The sequence below is a fragment of the Pagrus pagrus genome (genome assembly GCF_965226575.1).
Source record: "Pagrus pagrus genome assembly, chromosome: 1".
Lineage (NCBI taxonomy): Eukaryota > Metazoa > Chordata > Actinopteri > Spariformes > Sparidae > Pagrus > Pagrus pagrus.
The window spans coordinates 15202781-15216820 of record NC_140185.1 but is presented as its reverse complement, the minus strand read 5'-3'; the positions used below and the strand labels follow the sequence as shown (position 1 = coordinate 15216820).

Below are 14040 nucleotides of genomic sequence, written 5' to 3'. Positions count from 1 at the left end.
TACCAGACACAGTGAAATGGCCCTTTATTTTTCAAGAATGGCATACATTTGGCCTCGTTCCCTCTCATATATGCATGTTTGTATTTCTGTAAGACATGCATGATTTTCATTATATCCCTCAATTTACTGGTTTTGTCGTCACTTTTACGAAGAACAACTGTCAGTAGTCTGTCCTTGTTATTTATGCATCGTATTGCTGGGTTTGCCTGTGCTTGTTTGCTTTCTGCCTTTGGTTTTATTTCTGCTGTGTTGTTCCCTGGAAGAGTTCATGCTGCTGTGTTGCCTCTGCTGTGTTATTTTCATCGCCTAGTAATGAGAATGTGACATGTCGACACACTCTCTGATTTGAAGACAATGGCAACATGAAATTACACAGAGGAAAGAAAGTTGTGATGTTTTTTTTTTTGTTTTTTCTCCCAAGCAGAAGGCTTGAGAAAATGCGTTGTGTTTGAAATGAGTTCCTCTTTGATCCTCTCATGCTCTGGTGCTCTGACTCACTCAGAGAGGTCGACGAGGGACAGGTGCCAGTTTCATGACCCAGTAATGGCGTGTGGAGTCATCTTAGCATACGGATGATATAGGGAGGAACAATCTGTGCTTGGCTTAGGTAGTAACCTATTTTTAATAGTGACGATGTATAAAACACTTGCATTTAAGATCGGTTGCATAGTATGTGAGTGACACTTTTATTGATGGCCCTAATGAGGAGCTGTTGGGGCTGAAAGTCTGTGTTTAAGTCTGAAGAGTCTAATTATCTCTTTAGAATCCAAGAGGACATTTGATAATGGGGATATATTGCCCTTATTACAATGCAATGGGTGACTGCAGTTTTTTATCTAAGACTCTCTCTGGTGTGCCTTAAACTCTAGGCTGTTTTCTCTTGGTTTTCACTCCCTGTATTAAAAGGTTTATGGCATCTTAGGGTTATAGCCACCTTAATATCCTGCAGAATTACATCCATATTGGAATGGATTTTGCACCTCATGATTTTTGTCCAGTCCCGAGGTTTAGTTTAAATGCAAGCGGTGCTGTGCCCTTTATGTAGACAGGAAGTATAAGTGGAAGTCAGTGGCAGTTGGAAGTGTAGTGGGTCTGACTTTGATGGTGGAAACTTAATTCTGCATCCCATCTCAAATCTACCATGTTTGCCTTTTTTATTAACAGTAATCACACTTTTTCCCTAACCTTAACAAGTCTTGTAGTTGTCTAAGCATAACCATAGTTTATTTTCTTTAACCATGATGTTTCCCCAATGTTACCCATACTGTAGTTGCCCTATGCAGATGCTGTAGAAAGTAGGAATTTCAAAATTGTTGGTATTTAACGTCAGAAAACCATAATTGTGCGCAGCGTTACTTTCAGCACAAGTGTTTGATAACCTCATTTGAGGCCTCATTACGAAAAAATTGCATATATCGGCCGACAGCCTATATCAATATTGGAATTTGGAAAAGAGTTTTATAGAACTTGAAATTGTTTGTGTTATATAACTCTGTCTGACAGACAAGACACAGCCTAGCCAAGTAGTTTGGTGCCTTTATTTTGAAAGCGTAACCGGATGTTGCAAGCATTAGAACTATATTTCTCATCGTGCTTTGGATGATGCAAACAAGTGTAATGTTGCCATGGACACAATAAGTTAGCTGCGTTCTAAACCTCAACCACATTCATGTAGACTAAAGTTTCTGCATTTTGGTTAATGTGCACCATGGGAGGTCATGTTGATTCGTTTCTAGTACAATTCCTGTTTGCACTGTAACCACAGATGTACATGGTATCTTGATACCAAAGAAGAAGCCAAACTTGATTATTGTCAGACAGGATGTGATGTTATAACCTGATTTCAAACGTTTTTTGTGCGTGTTTCCTCAAAAGACAGGAGTCACAAGAGTATGTTCACCAGATCTGATTCTAGCACTATGTTTATGACATCTCAACTTTTCACATAGAGTGATTTATGTCTCCAGAAGAAGGGGTTTTATTTTTGGTGTAAAATGCATCAGTTGTGTGGTAGCTCCAAACCTGATTTACAGGCTACTGTGGTGACTGGTGAGACATGAAGAAAAGCTTTTAAGAGTGAGAGATTGGGAGAGATTGATGAGATCACGTACGTGGATGAGAGAAATGGAGTGAGAGTCATGGGCTTTAAAGGTAGCAGCATGCATTAAATTCACTCAGCGGGAGGCTGTTGTCGGGCGTTTCATCTGGAAACAATGAAGCTGGTCTAAATTAGGCTGCGGGCTGATGGGGAACCTCCTGTGATCAATAATGTGTCTGGTTGGTCGAGGCTGGCAGGGGAGAGATTTAAAGAGAAGGGAGCGCTCGGCTCCTTTGGGAGGTGTTTAATCCTCTGAGATCAAAGTCCAACAGACCATTCCATTAAGGTACGAGGCACAATCACAAAATGCGGTAGGCTAACCTGTTTCAGGGAAAGACCTGAAGGATACCAGGATTGGTGCTGAGGAGGGGACAGCGGTTTGATTGGACAGGATGCTCTTTATTCTTGCCCTTTGCTTTCATTATGTCCCTTAGGGCTGGTGAAAGCCCACTGTGAGCTTTGTGCTGTCTTGTGAACAAACATGGTTTTGATATTCATTTGAACTTTCTCTTCAAAAGACAACTCGTATGATTAAAGCTCTGCTAATCAGTATTTTTACTATGAACATTGAATTAAATGACTATGTGCATTGATAAAAGGGTCCCTCATAAACCCACAATGGATTATTATCCAGCTCTAATGCTCATTGGTTTGTGGCACATTTATTGTAAGGTTTAGTCTCAGTACACACACAGCAAAGACTAGCAGGCAGCTGTTTACAGCATACAGACGCTGATAAGTTCACAGTATGCTACCTGCATAGCACCACACAGCATAGTAACAGCAAAGGTAGCGACTAGCTGGTGAAGAAAGTGGAACATCAGCTAAAATGCCAAACCCAGGGGGTGGTGGAGACCTGACTGGACCGAAAAGGAGGAGGAATATACTGTGGATAAAGTGGATATATACTGTAGAATTGCATTATTCAGGAGGACAACATGACTCTGACTGAGTTTTACTGTTGTGTTACCTGCCTATTTAAACATTTGCAATGCCTTTTTGAAAAGATATTTTCAAACTGCTTTTTTTTTGTTTGTAACTGCTCTTTACTCACTTTCACATTTCATTGCTGTTGCCACCTTTTTATACATAAACCTGGCAACAGCTTGATTGACATGGACCTCAGAAAATATTATTAAAGAACTACGATATCACCAAAACACATTCAACGTTACCTTTTAAAACTGTGTGGTGTGATGCGATGCTAGGGTGGATGCAGCAATGGGTGGCCATGGGCCTTTTTTTATTGATACTTTTCCATGTTTCTGTATATTTGCAAATAACACACACATATTGAGTTATAGCATCTCGTCAAGTATTTTATATATATATATATATATATATATATATATATATATATATATATATATATAGCCCAATGTCACAAATCACAGATTTGCCTCAAGTAGCAATACAATTCTAAGTGCTGTATCGTAGGCAGCTGAACGTGTTTCAGTTTCTTGAAGACGTTTCACCTCTCATCCAAGAGGCTTCTTCAGTTCTAACTAACTGGAGGGGAGTTTGCAGGCTTTCAAACTCTGTGTGGGAGTGTCCTTACAGAGTCTTTAAGGACCCATGTGAGCTCTGAGTTTCAGAGTCATTAGGGACACATGTGGGTTGTTGACCCCACCGGCCTTAATGTGGGTTGCTAGGACTAGGTGAGCCCAGGTGTGAATGGTTGTTAAGCTGTCTGGGGAGGGAAGTCAGTACTGCATTGTAGGTGGGTGATTAGTCATGTCTTAGGCCACCTCCTCTGTTCAAAGACGGTCATTCCAGTTTGACATAAATGGGTTCTTTTACTCCTCTTTCAAACCATCTGTCTTCTCTGGCCAAGATCTTTACACTGTTGTCCTCAATTGAATGATTTTTCTCCTTCAGATGTTAGTGGACAGCAGAGTCTTGACTGAGGAGTTGGCCCTCCTTTGTTGTGCCATTCGTTTATGGAGAGGTTGTTTTGTCTTCCCAATGTGTGCAGTCAAATCTGTGCAGTCCTGGCTGCATTGAACAGCATAAACTACATTACTCTGTTTATGCCTGGTTGTTTTGTTCTTAGGATGGACGAGTTTCTGCCTCAGCGTGTTGGTAGGTTCAAAGTGAACTGGGATATGATGTTTATTAAAGATCCTCCTGAGTTTCTCAGATATTCCTGCGACATAGGGAATGACGATGTTTTTGACAAAGGTCCAGTTTGGGTAACCACAGGTTTTAAGTGCTCCCCTGATGTGCTTCTGTTCCTTCTCCTTCCCCTCTTTCTTTGTAGGCACGGTCTCAGCCCGATAGTTTAAGATTCTGATGACCCCCAGCTTGTGCTCCAGTGGGTGATGAGAGTCGAACAGCAAGTATTGATCTTTGTGTGTAGGTTCTGTACACCTCAATGTTGAGGCTTCTGTCTCCTTCAATGTGTACTGCACAGTCCAAGAAGGGCAGACTGTCTCCTCTGACATCTTCCCGCGTGAACTAGATGTTTTGTCCACAGCATTTATATGTTTTGTGAAGGCTTCCACTTCCCTTGTTGTGATTTTGACCCAGGTGTCTTCCACATACCTGAACCAGTGGCTAAAAGCAGTTCCTGTGAAGGTAATCAAGGCTTCTTCCATGTAGAGGTCGGCCACTATTGGGGAAGCTTAACAACCATTCACACCTGGGCTCACCTAGCCCAAGCAACCCACAAGTGGCCCTAACGACTCTGAAACTCAGAGCTCACACAGGTCCTTAACGACTCTGTAAGGACACTCCCACACAGAGGTTAAAAGCCTTCAAACTCCCCTCCAGTTAGTAAGAACTGAAGAAGCCTCTTGGATGAGAGGTGAGACGTCTTCAAGAAACTGAAACAAGTCCAGTTACCTACAATACAGCACTTAGAATTACCATGACCTGGATGACTGAGAACCTTCATCAACTAGCACTACAATCATATACAACAGCCTCCATTCATAGACCACTGATTCAGAATATCCCCTTAAATAGGGAAGAGAGTGGAGGAAGAGCCAGGAAGAGTATCAAATGAGGGATTCCTCTCCCAGGCATTTAGCAGTAAGACGTTGGGAGGACAGCAGAGTATGCTCTCTGACCTCTCACCCCCAGCCGACCCGAGCCGGTTATACAGAAGTATCTGTTGCCATAACAGACACAAACAGACTACGGTGCAGCTCCTTTGTTCAGACTCCAAACTTCATCCTACGCACTCCACTCTATAAAATAGTTTGTTTTTCTCTTTCTAAAATAACAATAACTGAAGCTTTACTTTAAACAGACACTGAGTATGGCTAAATTTAGCCTTCTTGCTCTCGGTTCAGATTCCCCCCTGTTACAAGTACTCCTTCATCCCTAGAGCCATTTTTCTTCTAAATGCAGGCTGGAGGGAAGACTTTGCGAGTCCTCAGGTTACTCACTTGACTGAGGGTGTAGTGTCATTGCGATGATATGATGATGTAGATCATAATGATGAGAATGGTAATGTCCAGGACTGTGATGTTTTTGCCGCTGATAATGCTGATTATGTTTGACAACAGAGATGTTGATCATTTGATAACATGTGTATCCATAATGCTATTGTTGCAGTGGCTTGTACACTGTGAAGGTTGGACACCAGTGACAAGTTTCGTCAGATTACCTCTCTTCCCCCTTAGTTTTCATGTGTCTGTGCTCTTTTATGTGGAATATGCCTTGCTGTAAGACCAATTGCCTGGGGACTAAATAAACGTAGACACTGAGGTCAAAAGTATCCCAGGATGGACAGATATGCAAAAGATGATATGTGTACATAATAGAGTAACGTAGTAAAATGACAGTATGGACAATCAGGAAAATTACAGATAGATCGCAAACATATATGAAGCATGTGGATCTGGAAGGACGTTGAGCAACTTGAGGCGCTGCTGAACAATAGAATATGCCCTCTGGTGGTAATCTAACTCAGGTGACTGCAGCTGCAATACAGTGAAGGAGGTCTAAAAAGTCTGTAGCGCTGGGCTTGATAAACGTGTTCTCTTTCACTATACACACTGAGACTGAGAAAAAGAAAAAGGAAACAGACACCAACAAGTCTCTAAAGAGTTTTATCCTCTGATGCTTTACCCTTACTTACCTTATCCCTCCCAGCTCCCATCACCAGAGGCTGAAATTGGTTTCTTCACTTCGGGTTTTTTGTTGTACAACACCCGAGGATGAAATGTTCATATCTTAGCAGTCCTGTGTATTCTCATAATATCTGACCTAAGGCTTTCTTTGTGGGAGAGCACGTTACAACTCCCTGAAAAAGACATATAACTGTGTTATTTTCCCATGCCAGGAGGTAGAGGGCTTTAGAAACTGTTACAGTTCTTTTTTTTTCTTTCTTCTTCTTCTTTTGCTTTATTTTCTTCTAGTCTACAGGTGTTACACTGCTCCAGACAGCTGTGTGGTCATTCACACGTATGCAAACAAACACACACCTTGAATTCCACAATCCTACCTGTGTGACTGTGTTGTTGTCGACATACAACTACCCCCACAAAAGCTGCATGCTTAAATCTGCCAATGTCATTATCACCTACTGTAACCATAAATATGCTGTGCTACAAACACACACATGCAACCGCACAGACTCAAAACACACTGATTAACGCATATCATCATCCTCGTAGCGTGATCTTTGTCTCTGCAGCCTGAACTGGAGCACATCTGACAGCCTTCTCACCCATCCTGCCCCCTCCCCGCTGCTCTGCCGCTCCTCAGTAGCTCTATAAGATATTTATAAGCATTTTGATAGTTTTCTTCCACTCTCTATCATCCGAGGTGAACGCTGTCATGTCGGATTACTCCACGAGCCGTGCCGCTGCTCTCCTGCTATTCACTGAAGGCACCGGCACACTGGCACGATTCTGTTTAGAACCACATAGGGTTCATTCTGAATTATTAATCATATTCATGTCATTAACCACCTTGCACAGCCTCCCAAGCCAAGGACCCCTATCTTGACATGGAATGAAAACAACAAGGAACTGATTAGATTCCCCAGCAGATGTAGTCTAAACTCTGTGGCAGTGCGAAAAAGAAATAAATTAAAAAACAAACTGTTACAAATGCAGCTTAAAATAACAGGAATGTGTACAATAATGCACATTTGAACACATGTTGTAAGAGATAGCAGCATTCAGCATGTACAGAGCTTTACATCAACACTTTAATCCATCCTCTTGAGGTTTATTCTGGGATAAGACCACTGATGATATGACATCTTCTGCCTGAAACACTCCATTTGTAGAAACATATGGAGATAGTATCTGAGACTACAGTACAGCAGAACTGCAGTCATACAGGATTCATGTTTGTCCTAGCACAGCTGTAACCATAGCAACTAATGGTTTTGGCATTAGTGTACCCTACATTTACACTCACATTCACACAATGCATTCATTGCTTCAAATGCTTTTTGAAACTGGAAACAACAGCTTAACTCAAGCTGTGACCTTAAGTGGATTTAATATGATTTAGGACCAAATAATATACATTTCCACCAGAAGTCTATATGGTCAGATGGAGCGTATGAACACTACACACTGGATGGTAGACTTTAATTGGAGTCACATTACAATAGGCAACCCCCTAGATACAGCGTGTTCCTGCACCAAAACATAAAGTAAAATATGTCTTGCTAATTTACCCAGCAACCCAGTCACCAGAATAAATGTTGGCAATGTACTTTCCTGATATGTTGAAACTCTTGAAACTTCTTTTTTAGATTGCAACTTCATGTTTCTTTTGGTTCAATTTTCTTTTATGCTGTGACAAAGCTGTGCTTTATGGTCTGTTTAGGTTTAGGCATAAAGACCACTTGGTTTGGAAAAGAAAAAATGGCCCAGCTTCTCATCACAAATAACCCAAGTCCAGTCGTGTCACTTAAAAATGTTGAGACTCCATGAACCCTTGTCAAAATATCCTGTGGTTACACACTTACTAATGTTGAAACGCAGTCTTGAACTGCAGTCACTGGCTTGGAGGCCTCCCAACTCATACTGTCACTTAAGGATTGTTGGTCGGGTCGGCCGCTATCCTAAAGTGTCAGTATTTGACGAGTTGGGCAAATCAAAAGCATCCATATTCGACAAGTTGGGAATGAGAGTCAAAAATCAACTTTCTTACAAAGTGGACCTCTGACTGCCTACATTTAATTCTGGTGACTGGGCTGGCATGGAATAGTCAAATGAAAGGAGGAAACACTGCAGTTTGATGAGTTGGTTAAAGGAGGAATGACAGACATGGGTCTCTTAACTCTCCTTGTTCCCTCTACTGTTTCACTGTTTATATCCATTTTTTTCAAAGTTTAATTCATTCTGACTCATTTCCTCATCTCACTTATGTGATGTTGATGGTCCTGATTCCAGTCATACGAGCTAAACACATTTAAAATGATCGCAATGAGAATGAGCAGTGACTTGATTGGAAGGCAAATGATTGGTATTCCAACACCACACACTGTATGATTTGTTCCTTGACTGGAACAGGCATGGCAGTGACTATGTTTACATGCTGATTTATAGCAGGTAATGTTGTAGGACATCACCGTGTTACGTTACTATATTACCATCAATTACTGTGTTAGTATTTAACATTTGATTAGTGCTAAACAAACAGTACAACCCATGTGGCCATAGACAAAAGTATTGAACAAAAAACAACCTTTGACCTGATAATGGTGCTAGATGGGAAATGATGTCTTCACCAAATGTCATGGTAATCCATCCAGCAGTTGTCGAGACATTACACAGGAAATCACTAATGTCAACCACATGGGGATAGAAAAGGAAAGGTGAGGGGGTTATTAAAGTCAGTAGGATTCATGGATGTCTTCAATTTCATCATAATCAATCCAGTAATTGTTGAGTTATGTAAGCATGGACCAAAGGGATAGTGATGGTGCTAGAATGTAAAAAAATGAAAGAAAAAAAGTAATTTTGCCACATTTTGTCGCTTCTTATTTTTTGAACCATCAGTCTGTTAAAAGAACATAACAGTAGATTCCTACGTAGTGAGTTTGTTTGCTGTTGTTAACACTTCTGCAGCCTGAGTTCATTATTGCAACTGCTCATGTGCAAATGCAGCGAGCTTGCTGCTTTCCCCCCGTTCCTATGACTCTCTCACACACGGAGACATACTCACACATACACACACACGGCGCTGGTGCAGATAGAAAATGGGTTTTGCCAGTGACAATAAGAGATGAATGGAGAAGTGCTTGGAGTAAATGAGGTGATTTCCATGATGAAATAGAGCGATAAAAAGGCAGAGGAGAGATCGCTTTTCCTCTCCCCTTCTCTCTCTCCGCCTCTCCCCCGCTTTGTTGGCTGCCCATTCATCATGACATCACAGTGATGGAGAATGCACACGCACTCACACATACGCACACAAATGCAGCAGATGAAGTGGAAACAGACTGCTCAACTGAAAACATCCAGAGGAAAGCAGGTTGAATTTCTTTGCTCAAATCTGCCTGATACTGTATCCCACCCGTGGGTGACCTTGAAGTGAAGAGGCTGATGTCACTCTGGAGTGTTGGGCAGCAACCCAGTGTGTCGGCCTGCATGGATAAGAGCCGGCTCTGATCTCCGGAGGAATGAAATAAACCGGCAAGGAATTATTTAGTGGACAAAGATGGGAGCAAGGGCAAAGCTGGGAGTACTGATGTAAATTTACACTACCTGTATGAAAGCCATTTTTGCCCTGCTAGGTGAGAGGCTGGAGGACGTTTGTGTCAGTGGGCTGAGCGGTCTGCCCAACACCCCGGTCCGGGATACCTCTATGACTACTGGCCAGATAAACATGAGATTCGGTGGAGATAAGCTTTGTCCAAGGGGGGTTCATTTTAAAGATTTTAGATATTGGAGCATTTGCAGTTGATAATCACACTTTAAATCATATTGTGTTGTGGTGTTGCCTTGGTCTTTCTTCTTAAGGAAACAACAGACCAAAAATATAAATAAAATAAATGATTAGCCAACTCTCTCTTTTGATCTTTAGACCAAAGAATAATTGTGACAATGTGATCATGGATGAATAATTTCAGTCTTTTATCAAGCAGAAAAGTCTCACTTTAACTGGTTTCTTAGCTTGTTAAATATGAGCATTTGCCCTTTTTTCTGTTTAAATAATTGTAAATTGAATTGCTTTGGGGTTTGTATTGTTAATAATACAGAATAAGCAATCTCCTGTTATTATGCTCTTCAAGCTTTCAAGCTCTCCATATGAATCTGGATGAAAACAGTGTGTACGGTTTATTGTATTGCGCGTTCTTAACAGTGCAGCCTTTAGGGGCTCTTTGCTGGGCTTGAAGTCTTTAGGTGTTTTCACACTGGGCTTCTTAATTCTTCTCTGTTAATCAGAGTTTGATTGTCCAACCACAATCTGACGTCACTGGTCTGCGTATGTTCCTTTATGTTGTTCTGATCCACAGTTAACAGTCTGTCGTCTGTAAATGCTTCTGTTAACCTCTGTTGCTGAACAAGATTGGCACCTAGATTGATGTGTGTGTGAAAAAAGGAGAAAAATGTTCAGCCAGGGAGATCCATGTGATTGCAACTGGAGGGGAGCACAACCGAAACATGAGCGCCCTTCTCCCTCTTCTTAAAAAAACCTTTTGCTTTTAACTTTTTATGATTGTGTGTTTTATCCCTTTTGTACTTGCAAACGATGCAAGAATGCCTCTAATGATTTGGATTTCTAATGGTGATTACCCTCAGACTGCACATGAGCTGTAAAACAATTCAAGCAGAATCCATCTCAGACCACCTCATTTAGGTGGAGCCACCCCTGTATCTGGACTGAAATTCCTGTGTGAAACCACCTTCAATGTAATTTTTCTTTACCATTATAGCCCTACATCAGTATTAGCCCTCTGGGAGAACTGTATACGCCATTAACGTTGGAGTTCTATGTATGTAATTATGAAGGGTTTATTAGTGAAAATATCTCAGTAGCAGTTGTTGAGCCTAAATGATGATAGAAAGTGTGTCGAGAAATGAGTTGCTTGAGTGGATACCGGAGACTCTAGTCATTTAAACTGCAAGCCTTTCTTCTGACAAGCAACAGTGGCTGTGATTAGGAGCGTTTGGCAGGTTCATGGGGATGGATGTCAGAACGCTGTCCTACTCTTCCTCTGATCAAACACAACTTGGGGAAGAGATACTCACGTCATGTAGAAGTTTTTAATTTAACAGCTTGTGTTTTACCTGCAGGTTATCAGCCCCAAAGGAATCATTTGAATGAATTTTTAACAGCGTCGTGATGTGATTCCCTTCTTTCCAGCTGTGCTGCGCATTGACAAACATGTTCAATTTACACAGAGTTACTCTCCTCCTTCAGGAGTATGGCTGAAGAAATTTGATTACACTCCATAGAGAAATGAATGGAAATGAGAACACAGCAGGTTAAACCAGCTTGACAGACCAACGTTGTTGATAACTGCGTGCGAGCATCTGATGCAACAAAAACTTGTTCAAAAATGTAAATATTTAGTCAACATATGTGTTCATGGGAGCTACATTTTTTTTTTAATGCTACCAAATGAATTGTTTTAAAATCAAGAAGAGTTTGTTTTATAATGAGATTCAAGTGCTGTAGTGGTGCTGTAGATGATTTTCTTGAAAAGGAATGGCAAAGCTCACTTTTTTCCTAACAACTGATGGACTCAGTGAGAATGCATTGAGTTACAGAAGCTACAGTAAATAGCCCTGACATAACATGATGGTTGTTTAGTTAATTGCTGCATGTGGAGTCAAAACAACTGGAAAGTGTCAATCCTGCTGCTGCTGTGGCTCCTCAGGGCTCGCTCTCTTTCTCGCCCATCCCCCTGCTGTCCACACCATGACAGAACTTTCTTCCCTTAATATTGAAAGAGACTTGTCACCTCCTATCATTAATCTCTGTCTGCCCCCCTGAGCTCTGTGCCCTTGCAGAAAGGTCTCACACATGCAAACACACTCTTGTGCACACACACACACACACACACACACATTACTACATACACTTCCACTGTCATGCTCCTAGGTAAAGTCCTATATTGTACAACTTGTGGAACATGAAAAAAAGATGAGCGAAATGGCTGACCTGGCGCTTGGCTGAGTGCACCCTCTCTCGTATCGCCCTGCCCTGCCCAGAGACAACCCCTCCCATTGGGAGAGTCGAGAGTTCACTGGCGGGACTGAGGACATAGGACAGGGAAGGACTGGAGCAGCTAGAAGAACAGAGTTTACAGTTTGAGAAGTCAGGGATAGAAGAGCTACAGAACAAAGAGGAAAAAACGCTGAATATAACAATTCACAATATCCTAAAAAACTATATATATATATATACCACACAAACACTGTATCTTATCTTATCTCGTATCCATACCCCTGAGTCTACTCTTTTTTGTACCTTCCCTTCTAGAGGTGGATAGGCTTATTCCAGGTTTTCAGCTGGAGTATAACGCAAGTTTTGTACAGTAGTATGTTAAAGATCAAGGCTGATCAGTTGTTGCTAAGGAATTTGCTTCCAAAATATTTAACAACAAAAACAGTTGCCTTGAAAAAGTTTAATTATAGTTAATAGTTTAATTTTGCAAAAAGTGTTTCTTTTTGTTCTGTTCACTTAACAGACTGACACAGTGCTCACTGGACAATTAACTTAATTTTTCCAATTGACCAATATAATCTTGTTAACAAATGTTGATGCTATGGTTAAACAATACTAAGGCAGAGGACCTTAGATAGAATATTCACAGGGCGGCCATTTTATTTTGTTGTAATCCTCAGGGAGGGAAACTTAAATGCTAAGATAACATTAAGTTTCTGTGTCTTAGGTTGGAAGTCATAAATTTGACATAATTTCACATTTTCCTGATTGATCAGCGGTAAAAAAAGCATATTTGGAAACCCATTAGCTGATGTTAGCATTCCACCACTTTGCAGCTAAGATTACCATGTATGTTGATTACACCTTTCCTATTGAATTGTGTATCAAATGGCAATGAAGGCTGGGAATTAGTTGAATGATAATGTTTGCTGTTAGCTAATGGGTTATCAAATTTGTTGTTTTACCTCTGGATTTTCACTATCCATTGTCTTTTCAGTTGCTAATCAATCAGGAAGCAGTGGAATGGTAATGATTTGTCAGATTCCCTACGTTGATAAGACTTGCGACCTGGAACACATCAGTATGACATTCAAGCTTCCCAACCCGAGCATGATGCCAGAGGAAAATGGCCACAGTGTGAATATGTTAAGCCATGTTTCCACCCAAAGTATCCAACAGCTAGTTTTACACATCATTGTTGCACGCAACTTTACAACATTATCCATTTTTTGCTTTCTTCCGTAACTTCATTTGAATGTGTCAAAGCACAATGCTGCATATTTTTATGTATAAAAGGCTGCGAGTACTAAACTAATCAGAAATGTTTAGCGCTGCAAGCCCAACATCTATAGTTTCTGTACTTTTGGAAATTTGGGGGTCTTAATTTTGACCGTTTTGTCTGTGGAAACATACTGAATCCCTTTGACCCTGGGGAAAGTTCCTGTGGTGCAAACGCACCTTTAGTGACCTCTGACCAGAAGAACTGAACATGAAACTAATTAGTGTGAATGCTTCAAAGCATTCACACTATTGTTCTTCCGGAATTTATTAAAGTTATTAGTGTGAATGCTCCAAAGCATTCACACTATTGTTCTTCCGGAATTTATTAAAGTTATTAGTGTGAATGCTGACACAGCATTCACACTATTGTTCTTCTGGAATTTATTAGTGTGAATGCTTCAAAGCATTCACACTATTGTTCTTCTGGAATTTATTAAACTTTTTATTCTTCTTCCGTACGTTTTTTGGCTCGCTACTACTCCTACAAATTTTGTGCTACAGAAACCATTCAACTATCAAAATGTTCAGCTTTTTAAGGACAGTCTTGCTTCCATTTTTCTTTTTTCTATCTT

At 40.8% G+C, this 14040-nt stretch overlaps 1 protein-coding gene across 2 annotated transcripts in view; it reads left to right on the top strand.

Annotated features, from left to right (window-relative positions):
- Positions 1-14040, top strand: part of LOC311259594 (protein kinase C-binding protein NELL1-like) — a 282733-nt gene that overhangs the window by 143807 nt on the left and 124886 nt on the right. The window lies entirely within an intron of this gene.